The sequence below is a fragment of the Bos indicus x Bos taurus genome, chromosome 14 (assembly GCF_003369695.1).
Source record: "Bos indicus x Bos taurus breed Angus x Brahman F1 hybrid chromosome 14, Bos_hybrid_MaternalHap_v2.0, whole genome shotgun sequence".
In the NCBI taxonomy this organism is placed as follows: domain Eukaryota; kingdom Metazoa; phylum Chordata; class Mammalia; order Artiodactyla; family Bovidae; genus Bos; species Bos indicus x Bos taurus.
The window spans coordinates 24,854,376-24,870,814 of NC_040089.1; the positions used below are offsets into that span (position 1 = coordinate 24,854,376).

General features: G+C 39.1%; 1 long non-coding RNA gene across 2 annotated transcripts in view; it reads right to left on the reverse strand.

The window, feature by feature from the left end:
• Positions 1–7,029: 7,029 nt before the first annotated feature.
• LOC113904192 overlaps positions 7,030–16,439 on the reverse strand; it is a 35,010-nt gene continuing 25,600 nt past the window's right edge. The window contains exon 3 of one of the 2 annotated variants that reach the window (XR_003514438.1): positions 7,030–7,723. This is a non-coding gene — a long non-coding RNA (uncharacterized LOC113904192). Of the gene's footprint in view, positions 9,481–16,439 lie in introns of both variants that reach the window. The other variant, XR_003514437.1, reaches the window with a different exon arrangement.

The window sequence follows — 16,439 nt, forward strand, 5'->3', positions numbered from 1 at the left end:
ATTATGCTTTCTAACTTTCCCTCACTTCCTTCTTTCCTCTTTGGATGGGGTTCCTATGAATATGACCAGCCAAAACAAGCAGATTGTGAAACTAATCTGTTAGGTTTCAGTGAAAAGGGAGAGACCTTCACTTGGTGATTGAAATCAGGCTAAACAGTAGACTATGGAAGAACCCGTGCATCCTTCTAATAAGGCCTCTTCTGGCAAACTCAGCTACAAGTGACCACCCAAAAGGAGGCAGAAATAGAATCTGTGAAGCTACAGAGCACCAGTTTTGGCAATTTGACCTCTAATGTGAGTTCTGTGTATCAAAAGAGTGAATTCACTGTGACAGAAGTGTTTTCTGTCATTTGTGTGCTGGTTCAGAGTCCATCAGTCCCACTTGCCAACAGAAAGCCTCTGACAAGGTCATCAAAAAAGTCGCCCTTAAGTGACTGGTTGCAGACGATTATTACATAAGCACTTGGAGCTGGCTGTGAAGTGAAGTGTTGAAGGCCGGTGGACACTAAACAGTCCTAGAGATGGGAATTTCATGCTTAGAAATGGAGAATAATACCACATTTGTCCTGTTGAACAATCATTTGCCAACAGAATGCAGTTTATCACCAGCAGAATACAGAATCTGCTTGCAGAAGACAAGGACTGCATTATAACTTCATGCTACTGACTAGACTTTGATGTTTCTGTCCTAGGGACTCAAACCAATGATCACATAACTGTGCTCTGAATTAATTCAGGTACAAAATAATCACATTTCCTTTAGAGTTACATGATCACTGTGCAGGCAAGTGAAGCAAAGATACACCATGTAATTAGTTTGTAAATGTGTGACTCAAGTCTAAGAATGTTATTTGCACATCATAAGACAATTTAAACTCTCCGAACAAAAATAATCATTTGAATTATATCACTACTCACATCGCAAGTTGGAGAGGTACAATGACATGGAAGTTTCCTAGGATTTCAGCAGAGTGGACTGTGGGTAACTTCTAGGAAAAACTTGGCTATGTGACAAATACCAGCTTTGAAAGTTCACTTTAGGGAAGAGAAATGATCTTTTGGGATGTATCAGGTGCCATTCTCCCAGCTTACTGACTTCTGTCATTAAAGAGAATCCAGTGTCTATTTATTCTTGGAGAGATTTAAGAGGAGTCTCAGAGTAAATAACTTATGTTTTTATTCTTCTTATTGTTCTCCAAATCTGGCTTTCCTAAAAGCCGGGTGAAACACTGGTGATTACTTATTAAACTGGCACTACAAGAAAACATTTGCAAAAAAGAATTATTATTAGAATTTCACAGCTTCATTGGGGAAATAATTTACATACCACAAAGTTCATTTATTGTTAAGTGTATAATTCAATTATTTTTAGTAAATATGAAGAGCTGTGCAACCGTCACCACAGCCCAATTTTAGAACATTTCTGCTGCACTAAAAACTTCCCTCCTTCTCATTTATAATCTCCACTCCCACCCCCTCAGTCCCATGCAACCACTGATGTGCTTTCTCTATATTCTCTATCTCCTCTGGGAAATTCATAAAAATGAGATCAACACTGAATAGTCTTCTGTGTTTAGATTCTTTTACCGGGTATAATGTTTTTGACATTCATTCATGTCACAGCATGGGTAAGTAGCTCTTTCCATCTTATTCGTAACTAATCTTCCACTGGAAGAAGATACTACATTTTGGTTATCTAGTGAGTGACTAGTTGACAGATATCTGGATTGTTTCCAGCTTGAGGCTATTACGAATAATGCTATTAGGAACACTGGCACAAGTTTTTATGTGGACATCAGTTTTTAGTTCTGTTCAGTAGACACCTAGAAAGGGAATCAATTGTTGGATTGTGTCATAAATTTATGTTTAATTTTTGAGGAATATGCCAAATGGTTTTCCAGCGTGGTTCTACAATTTTCCATGCCCATCAACAATGTACAAAAGTTCTATGTGTTCACATTTTCATCAGTCGTTGGCCTTGTTGGTCTTTTTTATTATAGCCCTGTGTATGGGTATGTGGTAGCATCACACTGGGCTTTAAAAGTGCATCTTCCCTAATGATGACAGTGAGCATCTCCTCCTGTGCTTTTCCGCCATTCCTATCTTCTGTTGCAAAGTATCTATTCACATATTTTTTCCCTTTTTAAAATTAGGTTCTATTTTTGAAATGGTGAGCATGAATATACTTTTATATATATCTGGATACAAATCCTTTATCTGAAAATCAGAGGATGAGATGGTTAGACAGCATCACCCGCTCAATGGACATGAATTTGAGCAAACTCTGGGAGATAGTGGAGGACAGAGGACCTGGTGAGCTGCAGCCCATGAAGTGGCAAAGAGTCAGACACAAGTTAGCAACTGAACAACAACATTTATCCAAAATATGATAGGCAAATATTTTCTCCCCATCTGAGGCTTATCTTTTCATTTTCTTCATGAACCCTTTATTCTTGCTTTTAAAAACTCTTACTGAAGTATAACTGACCTACAACACTACGTTAGTTCCAGGTACATAACATAGTAGTTCAACATTTCCATACATTTCAAAATGATCATCACAATAAGTCGAGGTATCATCTGTCACCATGCAAGTTATTACAATAGTATTGTGTATATTTTCCTTACTGTATTCATGGGGCTTTTTAAAGAGCAAATGTCTTTACTGTTGTTGAAGTCCGAAATCTATTTTCTTACTTACGAATTGTGCCTTTCATACCATAAGCTGGACATCTTTGTCTAACCCAGAGCCACACCAATTTTCTCTTATACTTTGTCTGGAAGTTTCTTTGTCTTGGGTCTTCCATTTAGACCTGGATTTCATTTTGAGTTAATTTTTGCATACGATGACCAAATTCTAAGTTCATTTTTTCTGCATATATATATGTATCTAATTGTCCCAGATTAGGTTGCTGAAAATGCTATATTTAACTCATTGAAATGTCTTTGCATATTTCTCAAAAATCAGTGGACCAGTCCTAGAATGGCTAAAACAAACTTGAAAATAAAAAAAGAGAATGAAATGGAAGGAATAAAACTATTCATTATTAAGACAATATACAGGCTATAGTAATTAAAACAATGTATATTAGAAGAGCTACTAAAGAAATGGAAACCAAAACAATGAGATATCACTACATACTTTCAGAATGGCTACATAAAAAAAGGATGACATCACACTGGAAAGGATGACAAGAAATTGGATCATTTGTACTTTGCCGTTGGGTCTGTAAAATGGTACAGCTACTCTGGAAAAGTTCACTGGTTTCTTAAAAAATTAAACATGTAACGATCATAAACCCACCAATTTCACTTGGGCATTCATCCCAAAGAAATGAAAACATATGTTCACTCAAAAAACCTGTACACAATTGTTCTTAGCAAACCTGTTTGTAATAACCAAAAAATGCAAACGACCAAAGTGTCCTTCAACAGGTGACTGGCTGAACAAATTGTTGGTACATTCATTCCATTGAATACTACTCAGCAATACAAAGGAAAAACTCTTGATGCACTCAGCAACTTTGATGAACCTCCACAGAATTATGCTGAGTGAAAAAATCCAATTCCAAAATGTCCCCTGTATATGACTTCACGTATCATTTATACAATGTATGTATATAGCATTCTTGAAAAGACAAAATCATACAAATGAAGAACAGATTAGTCATTGCCAGAGGTCAAGAATGGAGAGAAGACAGGCGGGTGTAGCTATAAAAGGGCAAAAAGAGGGACCCTTGTGGTGATGGATGTGCTGTGCATATTGACGGTCTCAATGCCAGTATCCTAGCTGTGACATTCTGCTGAGTTCCCATACGATGTCACCTTTGGGGAAAACTGAGTAAAGGCTGCCCAGCATCTTCCTGTATTACTCACTACAACCACATGTGAATCTAGAATTATCTCAAAGCAAAAATTTTTAATTATAAATAATTAACTATTAGTGTAATTGTTTAAGAACTCTGAATTCTGCCTTGTTGATTTACATATTTATCTTTATGCAAATTTAACTCTTGATTACTGTGTCTTTATAGGAAGTTTTAAAATTTAGCAGTGTAACTGCTCTGACTTTGCTCTTATCCTTTAAAATTGTTTTCATAATTCTAGTTCCTTTGCATTTCCATGTAAATTTTAGGATCATCTTATCAATTTCTACAAAAAAGGTCTCCTGGCATTTTTGATGGAGATTCTGTTGAATCTACAATTTGAGGAGAATTGAAATCTTAATTCTCTCTTCCAGTCCATAAACATGGGATATTGTTTTATTTATTTACCTCTTTTAAAATTTCTCTCAGTAATATTTTTTAGCTTCCACTCTGAAGGTCATATTCTTTTTATTGTTTAATCCTTAAATACTTATTCCTTTTGATGCTTTTCTGAATGAAATTGGTTTATTTCATGTTTGCCATGTTCTCTGCTAGTATTTCATAATCTGATTTTGGAATATTAATCTTGCATCTTACAAACTTGCTATACTCATTTATTAGTTTTTCCTGTCTTTGTTGCTCCTTAGGATTCTCTACATACAAGATAGTTTCATCTGAAATTTAAAAATGAAAAGAGTCCTTTCAAATCTAGGTGCCCTTCTTTCCAACCTCTCCTCCCCTCCTTCTCGTCCCTTTCTTTCCTCTTTCCTTCCATCTTTCCCCCTCCCTCTTTTCTTTCTCTTCTCTCTTCTTTTCTCCTGCTGTTCTTCCTTTCTTTTTCATTACTACATGTCCTAAAGCCTCCAAAACTATTGAATAACAATGCCAATAGTTGATATCAATGTCTTGGGTCTTGATCCTCAGAGAAAAACAGTAATTTCATGATGAAATGTAATGTTAGTTACAGAGTTTTTATAGATGCCATCTATCAAGTTAAGGAAGTTCACTTCTGTTCCTACTATTTGTTGACCCCTTGGCTATTTGTCACCAAATTTGGGATGTTTTGGCCATTATTTCTTCAAGTATTTTCTCTGTCTCTTTCTCCCCTCCCTCTGAGACTCCCATTACACATATTTTAGTAAACTGGATGTTGTCCTGCATATCACTGAAAATTTGTTCATTTCTCTTAGGCCTTTTTCTCTCTGTGTTATTTAAATTGGATAAATTTGATTAGCGTATCAGAAGACTGATGATCCTTTCTCCTGCCATTTTAATTTTGTTGTTGAATATATTTAGTGCATTTTTCGCTTCAATTGATATCTTTTAATTCTAGAATTTCCATGTGTTTCTTTTCTAAAGTTTCTATTTTTATTGCTATTTTCTATTTGTTGAGTCAATGTCATATTTTCCTTTAATTCTTTAAATATGGTTTCCTTTAGTTCTTTGAACTTATTTATAATAGCTGCTTTGACATCTTGGTCTGCTAAATACAACATCTGGGGTTACTCAGAGATAATTTATAATGTTGGCTTTCTTCCCTGAGTGTGGGTTATATTTTCCTGCTTCTCTGCATGACTCGGCATAATATTTTGTTGAATATGAGCATTTTGGCAGTATATTGTATTAGGTCTGGGTTCTGATTTGTGTGTGTGAAAGGGAACTGTTGTTGCTGGATTTTTTTGTTGGTTTGGTTTTAGCAGTTTTTTCTGTACTAAATTTGCCGTATCTCTCTCCCCCAGGCAGATGAAAAAGCAGAAGTCTAAGGAATAAGATGAAAAAGATTCAGACTCTAGATACAGACCAGAGATTGGATCACGAAGCAGGGGCCTTAATAAGTGGGTGGTCTCTTAAGTGGTCTCTCTGGAAGAGAAAGGAAAGGAGAGGACAGCAAGGTTTGGGGCAGTGTGATGTAAGGTGTGCCCACAGAAGGTAAAGGGGCTGGATGGGGAAATATCAGAGTTGCAAGTCATGTAGCCCAGCGCTACCCAACTGGCCTGATGTTAGGAGTCATTACATAACTACGTGAAATTACAGATTCCCTGACCTCAGCCATCTTCTACCAAAAACTTCCAAAGACGGACTCAGAAACAAACACTGTAACAAGTTCCTCTCTTGATTCTCATGATCAGGTGAGCTTCATCAAAAAATATCTAACGCTGAATCCAGTAAGTTTCTGAAAATCACAGAAGGGGAAATGAGTGAGCAGATAGGAAGAAAAAGAAGAGGGAACTGGGGATTAGCTAATGGGGCATCAGGGAAAGATTTAAAGGAGAGGAGAAGGAGCTAAAAAGGTAGAAATGGAAATGCTGGAGATGGAACTGTTATCATGGGGAGATAAGCAAGGCCAGGCGCTCCATGAGGACAGGAACCCACCTGCCTGTGCATGTCAGTCCTCAGCTCTCTAACAGATGCCTCGCCCATCGTAGGCTCTTGGTAAATAATTGATGCATAAATAATTTAGGTGTGGGATCCAGTTGACAGTGAGATAGACTAGCCTTAAAAAGGAAGATGACGGTATCTTACTCTGGAGCTACAGGGCAGGATGAAGGATGTATATATAGTTTAAGGGCCCAGAACAAAGAGAAGATGATATTTAACAGAAAAGACTTTACAGTGAGCTAAAAAGGAGGTTCAGGCATTGAGAGAGACTTGTAGAGAACTTGTGATGATACAACTGTAGAGAAATGTGTACACTTAGACTCTTTTAAATGTAGCTGCGCCCTCTTGTTGTTGTTGATTAGTTGTTAAGTCATGTCCGACTCTTTGCGACCCCATGGACTGCAGCACTCCAGGCTTCCCTGTCCTTTATCTCCCAGAGTTTGCTCAAACTCATGTCCACTGTGTCCATGCTGCCATCCAATCATCTCATCTTCTGCTGCCTGCTTCTCCTCTTGCCCTCAATCCTTCCGAGCATCAGGGTCTTTTCCAATGAGTCGTCTCTTCACAATCAGGTAGACAAAGTATTGGAGCTTCAGCTTCAGCATCAGGCCTTCCAGCGAATATTCAGGACTGATTTCCTTTAGGATTGACTGGTTTGATCTCCTTGCAGTCCAAGGGATTCTCAAGAGTCTTTTCCAACACCACAGTTCAAAAGCATCAATTCTTCCATGCTCAGCCTTCTTTATGGTCCAACTCTCACATCCATAAACGACTACTGGAAAAATCACAGCTTTGACTATACAGACCTTTGTCGGCAAAGTGACGTGTCTGCTTTTTAATACGCTGTCTAGGTTATATTTATAAATGGTAACTCTATATTTTAAGTGGTGACTCTTTTACAAACAAAAGCCTTGTCCAATCAGTAAAGGATTTAAAAGTTACAAGTCAAAGATCAAGACATTCTAACCGATGGTTTCCCTTGAAAGAGGGAAGAAGTTAACAGCAATTTGAGTGAAAGCAATAGCATCAGCTGAGTCCTGCGGAAACAGAAGTAAATTCTGGCAGTGATTAAGGGCAATTATTATGGAGTTAGATCAGGTTCTCCACATTCCCTTTGCTGATTAAAAAAAGAAAATCTAAAGGAAATTCCCTGGTCTTCACCAGCTGTAGGACAAACAGAAGGTGATACTGATAAGGCAGCTATCTAATGACAAGCTGGAGGTGGCACTTGACTCAAGACACGATGCCCACTGGGAACAGGAACAACCGCAGGGTTTCATGAGAGGTTGAGCAAACCTAGAAGGAGAGTAGTGCTAACAACTCGGGCTTCTAGAAGTTACACAGCTGGAGGACACCCACTGTCTCAGCTGTGAATATACCTGTGGCTGCCACGAGAGCAAAGTGTACACTCGGAAGTGGTCAGTGATCAGACTCCAGGTCCTTGCCCCAGCTTGACTACCTCACAGGGCTGGTCCAATCTGGAAGAAGAGAGACAGGAAAGATCAGAGCACACTGATAGATTAGAAATTCAGCCTCACGGGTAGATGGGCTGCAATGTGAGACAGGTGCTTTCTGTACCTAGATTACATATTTATTACCAGGTCAAACATTAATAGGTAATGCACTTGATGTTAGCTTATATAGCTATATTCTACCATCAAATCCTTTTATTTACTTATGAATACATCAGAGTTCCTTTCCTGAGAGGAGAAGCGAGTCACTATTGACTCACCTTCCGAGAAAGAACACCAGGGATTCCAGAAAACTGAAAAGGTTCAAGAGAAAAACAGTAATGTGCATTCTAAATACGTCACTCATAAGCACTCCTAGATAGTGTCAGAAAATACTACATTTTAGTTGTGTGGTGATTAAGAATCTTCTGGGAGAGTGTACACCCATGGCATCACCAAAGGATAGTCAACCATTTTGCCAGAATATAATAAAAGAAGACAAGTTTGGCAAAAACAGTGGACTGACCAGTATAGACCTTCCCCTGCTGCTCTGTAAATAGCAAAGAATATGCTATTTTGATTGTGGATCATCTTTTTATATGAAAAGACAGTTTATTCTATTTATCCCCAAACTCTTAAACTACTGGATATAATTTTCCACTTCATCCCAGAAGTTTCCATTTGAGATCAGAGAGAAGAAAACTCATTTATTCTATAATAAAAAATAGCCAAACATCCTATTTGGTGTAATATAGATTTAACCATACACTATATGGCAAAGCAGACATCATTTACCACTGAACCTAAATAATAACAATAATAATTTTTGAAGAATGCTATAATAGAAATGTTCTGTTTCATTTATGGAGGGTGATCCCTAGAAACAGAACTTGAAGTGAGGGGTATGGGAAAGTGGTGAATATATAGTTAAGATACTTCAGAGCAAATAATTATCAACTACAGGGATGTGAGAAGCTCACAACACAAGATCGTGAAAATCATACAGGTACTAAAAACAATTAAAAAGAGAAATAAGATCGTGACTGGAGTAGGGACAACTTGGAGAGGACTGGCGGATTTCAAAATCCAAATATGCTTGTCATGGATTTTCCCCGAACAGGAAGAAGGTCTTCCTTCCTGCTCTAGAGGGCGAGTCAGTCCTAGGCAGGTCCTGAAACAAGTCAGTGCCCAGCCCCAGCCTTCTTGAGAGGAGCGGAGGCTGCCCCAGGGTTCTTCTCGTCTCCGGAGGACTCAGCCACTGGGGGCCTTGCTCCCACCCTGTTCCTACACCTTAAGGCCACACCTTAGTGCCTGGTCCCACAGCTCACCCCTCACTTAGACCCGTTTCCTGTGGTTACATTACTAATATGTAATATTTCCTGACACTATCTTGAAAGTGCTTGTGAGTGACATATTTAGAATATACATTACTATTTTTCTCTTGAGCCTTTTCAGTTTTCTGGAATCCCTGGTGTTCCAGCTTCCTTGAAAGAGGAGTCAATAGTGACTCACTTCTCCTCTCAGGACTGGGACTCTGGTGCACTCATAGGCAGACAAAGGGACTTGATGGTAAAATATGGCTATACAGGCTAACTTCTAGTGCATTACCCTCTGGACAGGTAGGGGCTTATGGCCCGGTTACCACTGGGACAGCGACTCAGCTTGGCATGTACTTGTTGCTCAACAAACTTCTGAGAAATGAATGAGTTCTATCAATGTCTGGGTGGGTTTCTCCTAGTAGGATTCTTTTCTCCAAGCCTTCTTTCAAAACTTCAAAAGACTTTCTGTTTGTTTTGTCAATTTTTTTTTCAAATATAAGGAAAAGATCAAACAGAACAAGAATAAAAGCACTTTATTCTAGCAGAGTTAGAAGATGACATCATGGGAAGCGATCAATAGTCATTTATTTTAATGGGACTTATTACACTGTTGACTTTACATTGGAACCAAAGATCCGACAGTGGACAGACAAGCTCGGGGTGGGGGTGGGGGGCACTTGAAGAGACATGATGGAGGAAAAGGTTTGAAGTTTTCTTGCTTCCTGATAGAAAATAGGCAAAATTTTCCAAGTGTAATTTCACAAATAAAATAGCCAAACTCCTTAAACTATTCCACGCTTTCCAAAGCAGAAAGAGGAGCCTGGCGGTAGAAACACAATACAATCTCTGTACAGAGCTCACTGCCAGTGAGGCTCAACTTCTGGGGATCTTGACATCTGGGAACAAATGTCTACATCAACACATGTCCTTTCCCCCATCATGTGAGGATGAGAAGCTACTAAATGTATATTATTTATAAGCTAGTGTGATGCTTTTCTTACAAAATACACTAATTTGGTTATTTTATTATGGCTACCAGCTGGTTGGATGGCATCACCGACTCAATGGACATGAATCTGAGAAAACCCCGGGAGATGGTGAAGGACAGGGAAGCCTGGCATGCTGCAGTCCATGGGGTTGCAAAGAGTTGGACACAACTGAGCAACTGAACAAAAACAAATAACTGAAATTGAGAAATGAAACACAGTTTATCTCTTCTAGTTTTTCCAACCCTGCCTCCAAATTAAAATCAACAGAGTCTTCTTAAAAATTACACATGCCGGGGCTCCGTTCCAGAGATTCTGGTTAACTATTCAGGGCTTTCCAAAGTTTCATGGTTTTCAGACTTTTAATAACCCATTTAGTTGGTATTTTTCAAAAAATAAAATTAAAAAAAGAAAAACATGATCCCATTGCTGAAATCCTTAAAGTGTAATGATCAGAACTGGATGCAATGTAACACACAAGGGGTGATCTTACGGAACCCTCCTGGGGGTCCAGCGGTTAAGGCTTTGCCTTCCAAGGCAGGGGGTACAGGTTTGATCCCTACTTAGGGAGCTAAGATTCCACATGCCTCATGGCCAAAAACCAAAAAAAAAACATAAAAGAGAAACAACACTGTAACAAATTCAATAAAGACTTTAAGAATGGTCCCACATTAGGATCAAGTTACCAGTATGTTTTTCTTCATCCTAAGTAAAGAGCAGCATCACTTTATTTTCCCAAAAGAAGTGAAATTGTATTGGGCAATTAATCAAATTCTGACCAGCCTGGAAGTATGAAATAATTTTCCTAAATTAATCTATAATAAATCTAAAATAGTAAAAAATAAAAAAAAAATTAAAAAAAGATGTGATCTTACAGGGCAGACCACAGCAGAAATAGTCCCTCTATTGCTGTCTAGAATCATCTCACACAGGAAACTTTGGGTAAAATTACCTCTTATTTTTGACTAACTAATCATCATCACACTGAATCTGCAGTTATCTAAACCCCCAGAGTGGTAACCAGAACTGTGGTGCTGAAGAAGACTCTTGAGAGTCCCTTGGACAGAAAGGAGATGAAACCAATCAATCCTAGAGGAAATCAGCCCTGAATATTTATTGGAAGGACGGATGCTGAAGCTGAAGCTCCAACACTTTGGCCAGTTGATGCAAACAGCTGACTCACTGGAAAAAACCCTGATGCTGGGAAAGATGGAGGGCAGGAGGAGAAGCAGGGACAGAGGATGAGATGGTTGCATGGCATCACCAGTTCAGTGGACAGCAACTTGGGCAAACTCCGGGGGACAGTGAGGGACAGGGAAGCCTGGTAGGCTGGAGTCCATGGGGTCGCAAAGAGTCAGACACAACTTTAGCAACTGAATGACAACAAACCCCTCCCAGAGTAAATCTCACTTGTGCTGACACTTAGCATTATCTGCCATGACCACTGTTTTGGCAGTGTTTTCACTTCCGTGAAGGTGAAAATAGCTAATTTTTTTTAATGGTCAGAAGTACATCAAGATCCTGACTGCATAACCCCATGGTGCTCACTATCTTCTATTCACCAAACATATGTCCTCAACCCTTCAAGTCTCTGCTGTTCCCAGAGAACTACAAAGGCCTCAATACATCTACCTGCCTTCCCAGCCTTGAATTCTTGACCATGGCCTTGGTTGTGACAAAGTGCTTCTCACATTTAACAACACTATTCACCTATCAGCTTCTCCCCAAAACTCTCAAGGCTCCCTGAAACTCTCCCTCCCAAGGCTCTGCTGAGGTTGCAAAGTCCTCTGTCACCGCACCAGCCACAGCTGCCATCAATTGCAAGTATTTTAATTGTGTGTATTCCCTCCTACTTATTAAAGACTCAAACTAAGTATGTCTCTAAACCTCTCAGCTTAGTTCTGTAGATACTTGGCACTCAGTGAATGTTTTATGAACAAATGCATAAAACATGAATTCTCAGGGCTTTCCAAAAGTGCAAAAGTAAATTGAAAATAGGGTATTGTGTGAGTAATTTCCATCTTGTGTCTTCTAAAATGACCTAGTATTGGCTAGGAGGGTGGGAGGAGAGTTGTTTGTTTTTTCCTGTATTAGAATATACAGCCGTCAGTTAACATAATATACTAATCCCCAGTAAGGTTTAAGATTATTTAACAAAAGAAAGACTTGAAAGATAAGATGTAAAAGAATAAAGAGCAGTGGCAGACTGGGATGGCAATACTGTATTCTCATAATGCTGTCTGCTTTCTCCTGTCATTTGGGCACAAGGCTTCAACTCAGAGAACGTCATGATTAGATCTTTATGCACAGCTGGTCCACCCTGAATGTGTGTAACTTTCTTTGAAGACTTCCAGTTCCCAGTGGCTTCAAACACAAACAGCATCTCTCTGAAAGGATGGAGTGTATGTGATAACACATGGTAACAGTGTATCAAGGAATGGCTTCTGTGCAGCAGCAAGTGCACTTTCAACCGCATAAAAATGCTACAATTTTGTAGAGAAGACATGGCAGTGACATATAATGGAGATTAAATAAATCTTCCATCCTGTCAGCAACTATAGATACTCCTTTGGAGTTTTAGTCAGTCAGTTCGGTCAATTCAGTCACTCAATCATGTCCGACTCTTTGCGACCCCGTGGACTGCAGCACGCCAGACTTCCCTGTCCATCACCAACTCTCGGAATTCGCTCAAACTCGTCCATCGAGTCGGTGATACCATTCATCTCACTGTCTGTCATCCCCTGCTCCTCCCACCTTCAATCTTTCCCAGCATCAGGATCTTTCCCAATGAGTCAGTTCTTCACATCAAGCAGTCAAAATATTGGAGTTTCAGCTTCAGCATCAGTCCTTCCAATGAGTATTCAGGACTGATTTCCTTTAGGACTGACAGGTTTGATCTCCTTGCAGTCCAAGGGACTCTCAAGAGTCTTCTCCAACACCACAGTTCAAAAGCATCAGTTCTTCACTGCTCAGTATTCTTTATGGTCCAACTCTCACATTCATACATGACTACTGGAAAAACAGCTTTGACTACACAGAACGTTGTCAGCAAAGTAATGCCTCTGCTTTTTAATATGCTGTCTAGCTTGGTCATAGCTTTTCTTCCAAGAAGCAAGTGTCCTTTAATTTCATATCTGTGGTCACCATCTGCAGTGATTTTGGAGCCCAAGAAAATTGTCTGTCACTGTTTCCATTGTTTCCCGATCTATTTGCCATGAAGTGATGGGACTGCATGCCATGATCTTAGTTTTTTGAATACTGAGTTTTAAGCCAGCTTACTTTTTCACTTTCCTCTCTCACTTTCATCAAGAGGCTCTTTAGTTTCTCTTTGCTTTCTGCATAAGGGTGGTATCATCTGCATATCTGAGATTATTGATATTTCTCCTGGCAATCTTGATTCCAGCTTGTGCTTCATCCAGCCTAGCATTTCGCATGATGTACACCGCATACAGGTTAAATAAGCAAGATGTCAATATACAGCCTTGACGTACCTCCTTTCTCAATTTGGAAACAGTCCATTGATCCATGTCCAGATCTAACTGTTGCTTCTTGACCTGCATACAGATTTCTCAGAAGGCAGGTAAGGTGGTTTGGTATTCCCATCTCTTGAAGAATTTTCCAAATTTTGTTGTGATCCACACAGTCAAAGGCTTTGGTGTAGTCAATAAAGCAGAAATAGATGTTTTTCTGGAACTCTCTTGCTTTTTCAATGATCCAATGGATGTTGGCAACCTCTGGAGTTTCAAATGCTATCTAAAACATTTCTAACTTGGGGACTTTCCTGGTGGTCAGTGGTTAAGACTCTCCATAATGCAGAGAGCCCAGGTTTGATCCCTGGTGTGGGAACTAGATTCCACATGCTGCAACTAAGAGTTTATATGCACAACTAAAGATCCCACATGCTGCAACGAAGACCTAGGAGAGCAAAATAAATGTGTTTAAAAAATTTTAAAAATTAAAATATTACTAAAGTGGACACAATTTGTCATAACTAGCAGGAACCTAGCATTAGAAAAGAAGTGTTTAAATGACAAATAAGATGTGCTGATATAAATGTACAGAGAAAACACATATAATGAGATTCTCTGTGTCTAGTTTTCTAGTTTCAGTTTTCTAACTGATCAAACTTACTTCAATTTTGAAAAAACTTATCTTTATCCATCAACCCTAACCTGCACATGAGTTCTTAAGAATATGCATTTGCAACAACATGTATGGACCTTGAAGGTGTTAGTGAAGTAAATTCAGACAGAAAAAGACAAATACTGTATACTCTCACCTAAAAATCTCATCATGAAATCTAAAACAAATACAAAACAAAAAAACAAATGAGAAACCATGCCAAATGCATAGAAAAAGAGATCAGTGGGGAGAAAAGGAATTGGATAAAGTGTTCAAAAGGGACAAACTTCCAGATATAACACAACTAAGTTCTAAGGATGTAATATACAGCATTAACACTGTTGTATGGTATATATAAAGCTGTTAAAAGAGGAGAGCCTAAGAGTTCTCATCACAGGAAAAATTTTTTTTCTTTTCTTTTTATTGTATCTATACAAAAATGATGAATGTTAACTAAACCTATTGTAATCATTTCACAATATATGTCAATTAAGCCATTATGCTGTATACCTGAAACATATACAGTAATGTATGTCAATTACTTCTCAATAAAACTAGAAGAAAACTAGGAAAAAACTATTAAAAAAAAGAATATGTATTGATATCTACTATAACTAAGAGAAAGCACACACCAAACCAGACCTTTTAGCCCTTCTGCAGAGGCCTGGTGTTATTAGGACAAGAAAGGGGGGGTTAAGGGTTTCAGCTCCTCAAAACTTTCAGCATAGCAAGCCTGGTTTTACCTGTTTTACACATTGGTCATCTATAAAACAGGCTTCCCTGGTGGCTCAGTGGTAGAGAATCCACCTGTCAATGCTGGAGACATGGGTATGATCCCTGAGTCAGGAAGATCCCTTAGAGAAGGAAACAGCAACCCATTACAGTATTCTTGCCTGGGAAATCCCATGGACAAAGGAGCCTGGCAGGCTACAGTCTGTGGGGTCACAAAGAGCCGAACACATCTTAGTGACTAAACAGCAACAACATCCATAAAACAGATTTAATGACTTCAGAAAGCTTGAAAATCATGAAACTGAAAAAGTTAGAAGTCCCAGGGCAGCAGAAACCTGTGGAACAGATTTAGGTCACCCAGCATCCAACCTGGACTCGGCACCCACCAGACATGTAATGTGGAACCAGCCACAGAAACCCTCCTTTCTTGGCTATATCATACATAAATCAGATAAGCAAACATTCAAAACCAATATACACAAAATGTTCAGATACAGTATCTAATTTTCACAGTTCTATGAAATGGGTGGGTGTGTTTGTGTGTGTGCATGTGTAGGCATGTGTGTGTGTGCATAATCAGGAAATTATCAAAAAAAGTTAATTACACTGCCCTAGGTCACATGTAATGGGGGTCAGAGACCTAGAATTAATGGGAAGATCCCCTGGAAAAGGAAATGCAGCCCACTCCAGGATTTTTGCCTGGGAAATCCCATGGACAGAGGTGACTGGTGGGCTATAGTCAATGGGGTCACAAAGAGTCCAAACATAACTGAGTGGCTGTGCACTCATGCACACAAGATGAAAATTATTTGGAAAAAGAACAGAAGCTTCAAAAAATGTAGCATCGCTTGTTTAGAAAACATCTACTTCTCAGAAGGACTTAGGACAGCATAGAAAATGTATAAATTCTCTTTTAAATAAATCAATGTTTCATTTCCCTGGCATTTTCAGAGAGTGTTCCACATGAAGCCAAGACTTTAAAGAATATGTCTGAAAAAAAAAAAAAATATGTCTGACTCTTTCATGTCTGAGCATATTGAGAAAAAAAAAAAGTTCGTGCACTTTCTTGATGATTCCAACGTTAAAAATACTGGTTATTGTACTCTGTTTCACCAAACTAGCAAACAGGAAACAAATGCACTTCACTAAACATGTTTATGCTTTTGAGAGCTCCTAGGGCCATTGCAACACAGAGGATGGTTTGCCTTGTCTTAAGTGGCCCCAGCTGCTGGGCCGCCGTCATTTATTATCAAGACTTTGGACCCTGATGTTCCACACCTTCTCCCGTACTTTACATGCAATTTTACTGCAAAAGGCACGTATCTTATGACAAAGCACCAGGGATTTTGCCAGTCAGAGGCATGTTTCCTTACTTTTGCATTGCAGCCTATGTTCCAAATTGTTAAGAATGTCAGGTTCTTGCTGCTAAGTCACTTCAGTCGTGTCCGACTCTTTGCGACCCCATAGACAGCAGCCCACCAGGCTCCCCTGTCCCTGGGATTCTCCAGGCAAGAACGCTGGAGTGGGTTGCCATTTCCTTCTCCAATGCATGAAAGTGAAAAGTGAAAGTGAAGTCACTCAGTC